Source organism: Halichoeres trimaculatus, unplaced genomic scaffold, assembly GCF_033239565.1.
Source record: "Halichoeres trimaculatus isolate MK-OKI-2021-1 unplaced genomic scaffold, fHalTri1.1 fHalTri1_scaffold_6, whole genome shotgun sequence".
Classification (NCBI taxonomy): domain Eukaryota; kingdom Metazoa; phylum Chordata; class Actinopteri; order Labriformes; family Labridae; genus Halichoeres; species Halichoeres trimaculatus.
The window spans coordinates 23,989,495-24,003,096 of NW_027437184.1; the positions used below are offsets into that span (position 1 = coordinate 23,989,495).

General features: G+C 39.6%; 1 protein-coding gene and 1 long non-coding RNA gene across 2 annotated transcripts in view; one reads left to right on the forward strand and one right to left on the reverse strand.

Annotated features, from left to right (window-relative positions):
* LOC141791767 (uncharacterized) overlaps positions 1-13,602 on the forward strand; it is a 76,328-nt gene that overhangs the window by 51,932 nt on the left and 10,794 nt on the right. Inside the window, exon 2 of the long non-coding RNA XR_012598334.1 lies at positions 12,638-12,726. This is a non-coding gene — a long non-coding RNA (uncharacterized LOC141791767). The remainder of the gene's footprint in view (positions 1-12,637; positions 12,727-13,602) is intronic.
* The window catches only part of fgf11b (fibroblast growth factor 11b), a 58,648-nt gene that overhangs the window by 42,079 nt on the left and 2,967 nt on the right, over positions 1-13,602 (reverse strand). The window lies entirely within an intron of this gene.

Here is a 13,602-nt window from a genome sequence, read left to right on the forward strand (position 1 = left end):
GGGACGATTACCCACAGAGAACTCCACAGTGTGCTGTGGTAAATAGGATCAGCTCCAATTGAAGCAAAGGGAAAAATGAAAAACACATTAATGCATTTTTAATATCAAACAGTTAATATTATTTAGAAGGTAAATTTTTGCAAAGTAACTATTTCCACTAAAGACTAAAGTCTGCTGTGTTTACACTCTGACTTGAGTAGCTTGTTTGAGGGTATGTCTGAGTTATAACTATTTTAGGCTGCTTAAAGGGGACATATCATGCTGATTCCTGATTTAATACTTACATATAAAAATAATAAAGTTGAACTCAAGACCTTTCACCCCCTGAATTTTCAAAAAATGAGATATTGTATTTTTTCTGATGTCCTAAAACGAGATTTGATGCCTCTGAAAATAGGTCATTGACATTTGGCCGCGAGATTTTGACCTTCATGACGAAACGAGGATCCTTTCTTTTTATTGGAGTAACCTGATAAAGCAGCTCCTCCTCTGTGAAGTCAGTTAGTCACACAACCGCCACCGAGGGATACACCCACCAAGAGCCGAGTATAAACGTATAAACTATACATGTTACAGTACCGGTTTGACTCACCACACTGAAGCGTCCTGAGGTGATCTGTGTCCAGGTGGATTTTCTTCCTCCTGAGCTGCAGAACTGTCCGGGTCTGACTCGGGGTCCAATACAAAAGGACTTATCCTACACTCTGCCATTTTATTAGTGCTATCAATGCCTTACGGTGTAGTTTTGGCAAACAGCAAACTCGCTCGGTCTGCTCCATTCAATATGGCGATTTTGTAAATACTGCCATCCTGCAAAAAACCGTCCCCTGGCTCTACCCCCTCCGCCTCTGTTAGAACTGACCAATCAGAGCACAAAGGGCTGTTACGTTGCGAGGTTACTGGAGGTCATTCTCAAAACGCAGCGTTTCAACGAGATCTTCAGAATGACCTAAAATGAGGATATTGACAACGCTATTGTGGGACAATGAAGGTACTAAATGACTTGTACTGAGGGCAGAAATGCTTTACAGGCATCCTAGTCTGGCATAGTGAAAAGGAGAAACAAGCATATGTCCCCTTTAAGGTCAGGAACAGGTTCTTGGTTCACTGTCCTAATCACTATTAAAAACAGGTCTTGTTGATCAAAATCTAATCTCAAAATGCTCCAAAAGCTTCATTTTAATGTTAGAATAACTACATTTTTACTCTGGGGGACATTCTCCCGGGCGCCCCAAACTTTGACTTTTTTACACTTTAACTTATTCAAAGTTTTATATGGAACACCTGTTGCATATGTTACTCTATATGGCAATACAATTTAATTCACTGTCAGTCAAATTTGTTAAAAAGAGTTAGGATCATTCCTGTCAACCCAGACTTTAGAAGAAAAACGTGTCAGTTTTATTCCTAAAATAGATAACACCTCTGTTTTCCTTTTCAGGAATTTAACATTCATTCATTTTTTGGTTTTAATCCCTTGATATAAATGATCTGCATGCTAGCTAGCCAGTCTGACTCAATGGGTAAGTCCAAATTTATTGAGCGTTGGCTGGACAACATCTGTTTGGATTGTAACACAGCAGGATCCCCCAACCATTGTCGATATTTATGGTGTTTTTGGCCTTAGTCTTAAAAAGTCCTAAATTTGACTTGCTAAAAATCTGCAGATATCTTGTGTTTCTATGACGCATCAGTGTGCTTCGTATTTTCATATTTTACCACCTTTCTCAGTCCATGTAAGTTTCTCAATCACAGTATTCTTCTTCTCCTCTTATACAATGCAGTTAGCATACCCTTTCAGATGCTCTACTGCTACCATCTGGCAGGAAACCATATTACAACCAGGCACCGGTAAAAACTATGAAAAATCATTTTTTTAAGGAGATAATGTTTTTAATGAGAATTCAGATTTTATCAAAGTAACAAAAAATCAGTGATTTAAAAATCATGTCCCATTCCTACTTTAAACCAGGTAGGTCTCAGTCAATTGCTGTTTAGCGGTTCATGCTTGAGTCGAACAGATAATCTTTATCATAGATTTTAGCAGTGTCAGGTATGACGTCAGATTTCTTTATTAATTGTAGTTTTATTTCTGTGTATGCACAAAGCACGAGTTGAAAGATCCTCATTTTTTAGCTCTATAACTACTCAAATTGAGATGCCTTACTACTCTATTCAACAAAATTGGCAATCCAGAGACTGTGCATGCCTTGCATCGCCCATGGCTCTTGAGTGATGTAGCATGTGCTGGGGACTGTTGCTGGTCTAGGGATTGGTACAGAATTAGGTACTTTTATAGGTACCGACCGAATTCTGTCAAAAGTACCAGGTATCAATTCATGTAAAACCAAAAGGTACCATGTTTAGGTACCTAAATGCATCCTTGTGACTGTGAGGGAGTGGAAAGGTAGGTGATTTTCCATGCTGGACATGAACACAGCATTGCAAGGTTATATATTAAAGAATAAATTTGTTAAATTGATTTTTTTTATATTTCATTATTAAACAAATTGATATTTTTTCCCACATAAACACAAAAAAGTACTGAAACTTGGTACCTTTGAGTACCGGTACCGATTGCCAGGTACCGGGCATAGGTACCGTATCGTGTCAAATGTGAAAGGTGCCCATCCCCCATGCTGGTCTACTCTTTTGTGCTTTTTTTGTCTATCCTTTACTTGAGATTATATGTCAAATAAAATCTCAATTTATGCCACTTTTTTCTTTTTTTTGTTCAACACATAAACTACCCTTTTAAAACTGACATGCAGACAGCAGCTAGGATAGTCTCAGTGTTATATAATTTTTCCTTTTAATGACATACCGTATGCTCGTGGCTTTCTTCTCTTTAATTCTAGTGGGAAATAAACACAGTATATCATATTATAGGTTCTTACAAATGGAAGTAGAAAGGAACGCCAGGTTATGGGTTGTTAAACTCCCAAGTGGTATATGTGATAAAACCTGGTGCTTATTACTTGGAATTCAACAGAAAATAAGATATTATCAGTCATATGTTACACCCAGTTACCTTCTACAAAAGAAATCCTGATGGTCAGATAGATGATCTGAAAAATCAGTGAAATATCAGGCATTAATGGTTGTGTTCAGTCACTTTTCACACACAGGATTACATATTTTGGGGGTATTTCAGACTTCTTTCTGTTTCCTCTGCTGTAAATCCCCCATTCACATCCTTCCTCCTCTCCATCTCTCCTCCCCTTGTCTTCTCATCATTACCTCTATAGGTGTCCTCCATCCTCACTGTCTTTCTCTTGTTAGAGCTAAATTCAATCTGTCCTTGTCAGCTTTAATCAAAACACCCACAGATTCAATTTAGCAGGTTTGTGTGGGAGGTTAAGGTGGCATCTTCAGGACGGCTGCAAACAAAAGACACTTCCCTGTGTACACATCCTCCCCCGGCCCACTTTGAACGAGACTTAGGGCCATTTTTAACAAAATCTGTACGCACAGTGTGTTTGACTGCAACCCAGAAACATCAAGGTAGATATACCTGTAAAACATGAGTACAGAAATACATCCCATTGTCTGTTGTTTGGGTTTCATTTTTTAGAAGACATGCTAGAAGATAAAAAAATATATATACAGTTGTTAAATTTGAAGATGTTTGGAGTCTTAGCGATGACCAAGATCATTTATTTCTGTCCATGAACAGCTGCATCACTGTCCTCAAAATTCATCATTTGGTACCAGATATTTAAGTCTGCTCTGATGAAACAAGAGCTCAAGGCTAAAAATCCCTGCAATTTAGATGACCTCTAGTTCAACCACTAATCTGAGTCTTGTCCAGATGTGGACAAGTAGAAAGCTGTTGTTGGGAAAACCCTTAAATCTTGATTGGGGCTGGATATCCTTGGAACATTTTCAACATCTCTGCTTTAATGGTAACCTAGTTTCTGTAGTAGAAAGACTAAAAAATGTCAACACAGAAGAAGAAAATACAGCTTTAGTGCCTTAGGTTTTCCCAACATGTCTCTTTTTTATTATTTTGAAACAAATCTCAAGTGTTACCTGTTTACATAACCCTTATGTGGTGGTACAAACTCAATTATAAACTTTCCAAAAGTCTGAAATTGCCAAAGGTTTATTTGTCTTTTTGCATGGTTGAAAATGTTGGGAGAAATGTATGGGTGAGGGATGGGTTATGCTTTCCTATATATTAAACATGAATATAAAACATAAATGTTCACGTTAAAGGGATAGTTCAGTTTTTTTTAAGTGGGGTTGTATGAGCTCTATGCGGCCACTAAGGACACAGATACAGTAGAAAGGTGTCTCCTCTCCCTCAGTAAGACACAAACTTTAATCGATGGTGACGAGGAAATAGACGCTAACAGGGACAGACGGTACCAAATTCAAAGGCTATTTTCTCTGCCTACAATAACTAAAATCAAAAAGTAATACCACTGTTTAAGAGTACGATACATAAATATTTTTTAAGTGCATTAAGTCTTCGGAAATATAAACATTTATCCGTACCTAACTAACTGGTCATGTATCTTTCAGCGCAGCGCTAGTGCGCTCCGTCCCCCCTCCTCCTTTCAGCTGTAGGGAATGTAAACAAGCTATGCTTCGGGCGCCGGTTGTAGCCTCGTGTAAGTTTGATCAAGTATTGTAATTCTTTTGTTTGTACTCTAAGGATTGTGAGGCAGCGTAGGAAATTCAAAATGAGTGACTATGACAGCGACGAAGAAGTTTCATTCACTTTGGAACCAAAAGAATACCTGTATGAACCGGAGTACACAGAGCTGCTACAGATGGCGACTGAAAGGAATACAGAGGAAACATCCAGTATACCTAAATTTTTCTTAAGCCCCCTTTAAGTTTTATTTTCTGATACATGTAGAGCTAAATGATCATTAAAGAACTGTTCATTGTGACAGAATCATAAAGATTTGATAGCAGTTGATCCACAGTATAAAACATTTTGCAACATTACCTGAATTAATATTTTACGACCAAAGTGAGAAAACGTGACTTAGGATCCAAGGGCATTTCTTCTGCTTCTGTGACTGAACCAAATGACGAGGGATTTCCTCAGTTTATGTTTGCAGGACTCCCTGGACTCTCCTCTTTCCTCATCATGCTCCATTCCACCCTCTACACTCCTCTCCTCATCCTTATTGTATGCATGCCTGGGTACAGAACACGAGTCATTGCATGCAGGCACATATATGTAGGTGTGTTGCATATTTGATATGAAGTATGTCTTTTTTTGCAAACAAGCATAAAGGGGAACACATTTTCTTCTCTTTGTTTTCCTTTTCCAAACTGGGGCTTGGTTTAACTGTAGCTGCTTTTGAATCAACGTTTCTTTCATTTATTTACATTGCAAAAAAATGCTTAATCCGTGGGTGTGGTTTTGTTTGTTGTCCAAGTAGTGTCAGCTACTGTCTCCGAGGACTTTGGATGTATGCAGGAAAACAGCCTGGTTTAAAGTGTTACTCCGGGATGGAACAGGTTGGGTCCTATCATAAGGTTTAGGGCAGAAATTACCCCTACAGCAGTGTTTTTGTGCAGCAGAAGCCCAGGGCTCACACACCAAACACCCCCTCCCTGCTCCTCTGCTGGTTTCCTCTGCACTCAGACGGGGCCATTTTTTACTTGACCAAAAATTCAAATAAAGGGACTCCCACCGAAAAAGTCTGATATCGGTCTGCATTCACGCTTTATTTAGAGAATTTTCAGCGCGTTGCTTTCACACAAAAACACTGTTAAATAAGGCTGTAGTTCTTATCGTGTCTCTTCGTCCTGACAGACAACCTGCGTTTGTTTATACAGGGTGTCCACGGGGTCTTAAAAAGTATTAAAAGTTGATAAATCAGTTGTGGGAAAATTAAGGCCCTTAAAAAGTATTAAAAAGTCTTAATCGTAATGTTATGAGGTATTAAATGTTATTGGTATTCAAGCTTTGACTCCAAAAGTATCCATGAATATTAATTTTCCTTCTTGCGACTGTTACAATCTAACCTTACACCCCGGACAGACAGTTTCATATATCTGCCACAGAAATAGTCCATCTAGTTCGAAAATGTTTTCAGGGTCTGAACCTTCAAAAATAACCACACCTGGTGATTGGACGATCATTCTGCTCGTCACATTCATCACAGACCAGAGGATCTAGAAAAGCTTTAGCATCTCAAAATATTTCACTCTAGATCATAAGAGTTTCTCAAGCCTCCTGAGAAAATTTCTCTGACTTTTGACGACCTGGGATCTTGGATACTTACGACTCAGAGAAAGCTTCCCCCAGCTTCCCCTGAGCTCAGTTGCTTTGGAACAGATTTTCTTTGTTCAAATCACCTTTTTAGTGGATACAACGTAATGAGATAAGGTATTTTTCAATACAGTTATGTAGCGCTGTTGTTTGAGACGTTACAACAAGCAAAGTTGTAATTTTGTGAGGCGCAGGCTATATGTAGTAGCTCAACATATTCGTAGGCTAATGTAACAACAAACTCAGTTTGTACAGTGGTTTAGTAGCCGTCCGTATGTAACGCTGATAAAAAGCAAATAACACAATCTCAAGCACATATCCTCAATTTTGACAATGATGAAATAAATTCTTGGTTTTTTTTCTTGCAAGTTGGCCTTAAATAACTGTTACTTATTGTGGGAATGGGAATGTCAATTGACCTGCCTTTAGTTTAATTTATTCTTTCAAGCTTTATTCCTTCTCAGCTTACCTAATTTATGTTAAAATGCAAACTACATCTGTCAAAGATTGATTGCTAACAACAGCTATAAGTCACGATAAGGTCTTAGGACTTTTTGAAAGGTTTTTTTAAAAAGTCTTAAAAAGGTATTGAATTTAACCTCAGGATTTCAGCATATACCCTGTTATATCTGGCACGCCGCGTACGGACTGATACACTAAGCGGCGAGCGCCTCGTAGCCAGCTGTGGCTCTGCAGCGGAGGCAGCACTGTTTTACGACACGATGAGAACTAGAGCCTTATTTAGCGGTGTTTTTGTGTGAAAGTAACGCGCTGAAAATTCTCTGAATAAAGCGTGAATGCAGACCGATATCAGATTTTTTCGGTGGGAGTCCGTTTATTTGTGTTTTTGGTCAAGTCAAAAATGGCCCCTTCTGAGTGCAGAGGAAAACGGCAGAGGAGCAGGGAGGGGGTGTTTGGTGCGTGTGCTCTGTGCTTCTGCTGCACAAAAACACTGCTGTAGGGGTAATTTCTGCCCTAAACCTTGTGATAGGACCAAACTTGTTCCATCCCGGAGTATCACTTTAAGGGGCTCTCAGGTCCCTTCACTCTCAGGGCATCGTAGCTTTAACTGTTCTAAGTAGTTATCTGCATGCAAGTACAGCTAAACACCAACTCTTGAAAGTTGTGATTCAGCACTAGCTACAATCCTGCTTCTCAAATTACTACACAGACTGTAAACAGTAGCAATGCACAGAAAAAGAAGACTTGGCAAAGGTCTCTTTTGGCTGGTTGTGAGCGACATCACGAGTCCCTAAACGTTGGCTGTTGTTCCCAGAGGAAACATTGTCGTCAGACAGGAGCTGGCAACTGGCAACCAACCCAAAGACAACATCAAATTTTGATACTTATTGGCAGCTCCTTGTTACACAGATAAAGAAATCTACTTTGTAAAAAAACTGTTTCAGCTTTTGCAGAATGAATAAAGAAGCTATTACTCAGGGAGGCAGAGGACCTTTATTGAACTCACACGTCAAATACAGGTCTCAGATCTGTCCTTAACTCTCCTTGATCACGTCTTTGACACGTGTGTTCCACCTGAACACAGCACTCCCCATGCTCAAATAAGGAACAACAAAGGAATCAGGCTTTGTATCTCAGCAGCATGTAGGAGAAATTGAGTTCAACTCAAGCAGAACCCTCCCACCAAGCTTTAACTAAAACACCTGCAACATTCATTAAAAAGACAGAAAATGCTCTGCGTTCAATTAAAAACAACCTACTTTCTGCAGAGATTATTAAACCTGTGGAGAACTTGATGTCTGTAGGAAGCGGTTTTGCATTGACAGTTAATATCCAGCCCCGTGGCGTCCCTTCTCATGTGCCTCTCCACATGCTGCCTCTATGACAGCCTGATCCACAACTCTTTCTAGTCCCACCCACCATCCCTTTAATCTCTGCTGCTATCTCTGCCTACTTCTCTTCCTGTATTTTTGATTACCTCTTTATCTGCGTCCACCCCCAGCTCTTCCATCCACCTCCACCTTTTGAAACAATTTTCTCTGACGACTTTGCTTTTCTCTCTGAACCTGTGTTTACCTCTGCAGACTGGCCCTGCCTCTCTTCCTCTTCCTCTCGCTTCCTCTCCCTTTCTCTCTGACCCCTGTCACAGTCAGTAAAGTTCTGATGAGAAGCTACCTAACACTGCATCGTCTGATCAGGTGTTGTTGAGTAAGCGAGTTTGCAGCCCTGATCTCTTGGGGTCAGCTTAATGCTATCCTCTGCTGGATCTCTCCTTGCAGACCTGGACTGCTGCTCGTTGGCTGGGGCCTACATTTGTGTTCCCACCATCGTCTGGCCCTTTGGATGCTTACTCCTACAACATACTACAGTGCACTTCCATGCCAAACAGCCCACTCAGTGCAGCAGGGTGTCTGTGTCTGCACTAAATGGGCATGCATTTGTTTGGATGTGTTGCTAATGGGGTTGTAATTGTCATAGTTGATTGCATTTTTTGGTGCAGGAATGTTTCACTTTAGTTAAAGTTCCTGAAAAGGTAACTTTTCTCATCGTGTTCTCTTTTCTTTATCTAGATTTGAATATCTGGTGTGTGTTAAAATCTGCACCGAGGAAAAGATTTATTCATCAAAAACTAGAAAAGCACTCAGAGAGCGCAGACCTCCCCCAAGCATATTGTGATTGCCACATGACACTTTAGTCCTACTTTAATGTTATACTCCCTTTCAGCAGACTGTCTGCTACAATTTGGTGTTAGTTGCAGGTTTGTACGATACTTTGTTACCTGACAGTGTTGAAAATTATGATGACCCAGTACATATTTCACATTCTAGTATCCAAAATATTGCCAGGATCTGGATTGTATTTATACATCTGTCAGAAATTATGGTGACCTTGTCTTGTATTGTTTTGCAAAGCAATCCGACCATTTATCGTGGAGTTATATACACATATGGTGAATCTATGCTATCTCACAACGATAAAGAATCCTTTAAAAAAGTCCTGGATCCAGATGGTGATCCGGATCACCTCCAAAATGTAATCACTTCTTCCTTATCCCATTTGCAACATTTCCTGATTATTTCATTGAGATCCGTTTCTTACTTTTTGAGTTATGTTGTTCACAAACAAACAAACAAACACTCCCCAAAACAAAACCTCTTGGTGGAGGTAATTAACATGACAAAAAAAATGTTCAAGACAAAAATATCAAAAGGTGCTGGTTTCAGCTTGTAATGTTTTGCTGTTTTTTTTTTTTACTGTTTTGCTTTACTAAAACTCTGATTTTTTCTTCGCATTTTGCTGAATTTTTGGTTGATGAAATGATTGAACAGATCTTGAAGATAATTTTACGGCAATTTTCTGTTTTTGTGGTTTTGGATATCAGAAATCTGGCAGCTTGTGTTTAACATTTTCACAAATCTTGACACAAAATAGACAAGATTTATCAGGAAAATAATCAACCAGTGGATAAATATTGAGGATCATTGGCAAAAGGATAAATAGAGTCAACATACGTCATTGCTGCTTCTAGCATTTTCTTCATTTTGCATGCATATTGCATCATACAAAGATTTTAAGCCCATTAGAAAGAACTTAGAGGCAGGTACCAGAGGTGACACACAGAGGCCAGCAGCTCAATATCCCCCTCCCCCTTCAAGTCAGATTCCACCTTGAAACAACTAAGAGGGTGATTATTGATTAACGGCCATACATTAATGAGCAGAATTGATTTCAAAGAAACGGCAGCAGTGCAGTTCACTGACAGTGAAGGCCTGTTTTCCACTGGTCAGGACTGCATTTGTTGGGGCGTGTTGCAGAGTAAGGGACTGTGCAGGACACCTTGAGGAGGAGGAGGAGGAGGATGATGATGAAGAAGAAGGGAGAGGCAGGTAAAATCAGGCTGTGATTTGTCACGGATCTCATCCGCTTTGAGCTTTGTGTCAGCCACATGTATATGGAGAAGCAGGGTTTATGTCCGTCCCCATCATCACAGTATCCAGTTATTTTATGGCAGTTGTAAATATAGCTGATGTGTGCTGCTGTGATGCTAATATGACAGCTCAGAAAAAAAACCTCTCATAAAAGTAACACAGCTTGTTGAAAAGCCAGGGAATCTCAGGATGTCTGTGCAATGTGAAGAAAATGTCTGAATATTTCTTGGTATTAACTTTTTTTTTTTTCAAAGCACAAACTATTATGAGCACTTGTAGATTTGCTCTTGTGTTGCATAAATGTGGCAGCTTAATCTCTTATCTTAATAAGCCTTTTTAAAGCCCACAGACTTGGAAAAGTTAAGTATAAAGAAAGTCTGTGTCTGGTCCAAATCCTCGGTTTAATATGGAACTGAGGAAAGGTCAGTAGCTCAAATCTTTCCTCTCACTTTAAAACTACATTAGAGCAGTAATATTAAATACTTGTTTTTCAACAGGGGAAGGTTTTTACTGCTTTCCCTGCACAAAGGAGGCAACATTGATTCATCTTAAGTTTGATCTGGATCAAAAAAATGACTGCAGCCATGATGACACATCTAATTGGGTTACTGGTTTTGAAGCCTCAACTTTCACAGTTATGGGCGTCAAGCAAGAGAGAACTGAGCTGGAGAGGAGCTTAAGGTTGGCAGACGATAAGTTATCAAAGTGTTTGTCTGTGCCAAAGGCTTAGGACTCAAGTGTCTGACTACAGAGATAATAAAGGTGTTTTCCAGAAAAAGAGAATCTGTTTTGTAAACTAACTGGAGTTGTTTGACCAAAAAGTGCTAAGAGAAATTGGCGAACTATCCATGTCAAATGAGGGCAGACACAGTACACAGCAAGTCGTGATCAAACACAACATGCCTGGGAGGGTAGACACTTTAAATATATTCACTCAGATTTCACTTGAAGATGCTATGAGGAGGATCTGTTTTAATTGGACTGCATCGCCACCTTCTGGCCCGGAGTTGCACGTACATTGTCGTGAAGATGTGATTTTTAACAAGGCGTGTGTTTGTTTTAAAACTAATTTTCTTTGTTAAAGAAAACTTTTTACCAGATACAACCCAACAAGGTAAGGTATTTATCAGTGCAGTTACGTAGCCATGTTGTTTGAAACATGAAAACAAGCAAACGTAAGTTTGTACCGTATGTTAGTAGCTGGCTATATGTAGCGCTGCTAGCAGCTTGGTGCTAAGATGTAGCCATAGGCTAATGTGACAACAAGCAAACTGTCAGTTCGAGTAGTAGTTTAGTAGCTGTCCAAACATAAAGCTACTGACAGCCCGATGCTGTGAGATGTCCGTACTGTGTAACGTTAGTAAATCCTGGTTAGCTATGTCCTGTCAGTCATCTACCAAGCAGAGCTAACGTAACCTCACTCTTCATTTTATTGATAGACTCTCAAATTTGAACAGACCACTGCAGAATAACTGTTGACTGTGGGTTGGAATCAACATTATCACTACAGTTCATTCCTGTGTTAGCCTTTAGCTCAGGCTGTCTTCTGCTCCTCTGTTCTTTTTCTATCTGACAGTTGGGCTCCAGTGTCCACTATCGTAACAAAATTAATCACTCAAATGTTTTCAGCAGACAAAAACACAGATCTCCCTTCTCACTTCTAAACTTTGTCAGCTAGTGTGGTGTTGCCATAGAGACTTGCTGTAAAACAGTTCTGTCCTGCTCATTTTGATTTGAAAGCTACAATGTAGCATTTCGAAATAACCTATTTTGGCGCTGATAATTTCATTTTGAAAGAGTGGATTTCGATCAGGCATATTTCTAAAGGGAGACTTTTTCAAGATCACTTTTAAACTCCTCACAGCCCCTTTAAAAGACACCTAGCACCAAGCAAGTATCACCAGAGGCCAACCACACAGGAAATATATCATTGCCTCTTCTTTAAATAATCAGCATCCATCGATACTTGTGCTTGCAAGGCTAGTACAAAATGTCTGCAGATCTCGACAATGAGCCTGTTGTGGATAGGTTTGTGCTTCCGCATATGCCTATTTCGCACTTTATTACTTTTGGAATTTCAAAAATGAAACCAGTGCGTTGAGATGCTGGTGTTGACTTTTTGGTTTTCAATTATTGAATGACTACACCAAGCTAGCTTAATGATAAATGCTAGCTAACTAGTTGGATCTCGAGATACCCCCAACTTTAAACCTGGAAGAGTGGCATTTTTTTTTCTCTGATATGTTGATGTCTGTCAGCCAGTACCAATGTTCACTGACACAGCTATTGTTTTGTTGCTGCTGCAGGAAATGAGATTGTTGCTAGCATTTTTAGTTAGATGATTGGTCAGTGATTATTAATCGATAACTCACTGGCTACTGGAGGGATTACTTTAACGCTCTATAAGGGTAGACCTAATCTACAGAGGATGTACTGTGTCTTCAAGACTTTATTTTTTACCCTGACTTCACCACTAACACCAAAACTCTTTGATACTTTTGCTTTTCAGTGAAATTCTCTGTGACAACTGGGTGAGTTACCTAGGAGCTTGACAGATATGCATGATGCCAAGATCTCTAAGGTCACAGAAGATAAAAGGTAGATTTGATCATTTTTTTTAACCAAGGTTTACCATGAGATTTTATTCCTTTATTTCGAGATAGGACAGTTGGTAAAGCAGGAAAGTAGGGAAAGTAGGGAGATAGTGGGAAAATATTTGTGGCAAAGGACCACAGGTTAAAAAGGTCGGAAAGGCTTTCCAGACCAATCTTTGTGAGCTCAGAAATGGAGGTTCAGTGGTTTTTGGCGACTCTAAGCACATGCTGCAGGCTCGAGCTTTGTTGATAGCTCAGGGAACAGCTTACTGATGGCTTTTTACTGCTGTGTGTTGTTCGGAACGTCAAAGTGGAAAGATTTGGGTCTTCGACAAGAGTTGAGGGAATTCGAAACTCTTTAATGAGAGTTGTTGTCTTTTGAAGAGGAGTTTCATTTGTACTTTTGTGTAAGCTAACCTCAATTTGATGGTATCCTGGCACTGTTCAAAACAAATTCAGTGGGACATAATGATCTGTAGAGACTCTTACAGCACCAGACTGTTTCTACTCTACATCGTCAACTGACGGCGGAGGGTTTTTACTTTTTTACCACGTACTCTATCAAACAGAACTCAAAATGAGAGAGGACCCTCCTAGGAGTGATGATAATCTCCTGAAACCAAACATTTCACTGAATGTGAGTTTGGACACAATCAACTCCTTCGCCAACACAACACCACAACATCTGGGATTATTACATAAACATTTAAAGCCACTGTAATCAAAAACAGGGATTGTCCAGGCGAGACGAAACAAATCCAAAATCAGGATTACAGCACATTTTTCTGAGAAGTAATTTTGCTCTTTACTGTATGCTGTCACTGCTGTGCTGGGTCGCCTACACTCAAAAAATTGTAGTTTAATTTGACAAACACCAACG